Source organism: Phaethon lepturus, unplaced genomic scaffold, assembly GCF_000687285.1.
Source record: "Phaethon lepturus isolate BGI_N335 unplaced genomic scaffold, ASM68728v1 scaffold22209, whole genome shotgun sequence".
NCBI classification, from domain to species: domain Eukaryota; kingdom Metazoa; phylum Chordata; class Aves; order Phaethontiformes; family Phaethontidae; genus Phaethon; species Phaethon lepturus.
Window position 1 is genome coordinate 10,340 of NW_010563064.1, and position 201 is coordinate 10,540.

Below are 201 nucleotides of genomic sequence, written 5' to 3' on the forward strand. Positions count from 1 at the left end.
CCGCGATATGAGCCACCGTTTCTGAGGCCGATAGGACGGGCTCGCCTGTCCCCCGGGAGGGGGTCCGGTGGAAAAGCAGGCATGCACGGAGCAAAAAATGCTCGTTAAACCACCCCAGCTAAGTTGGAAAGGGCTCCGGGAGGGGGAGCGAGGGGGTGTTGTGTGTGCAGTGAGAATGGCACGACAGCATTAAAGCACTGA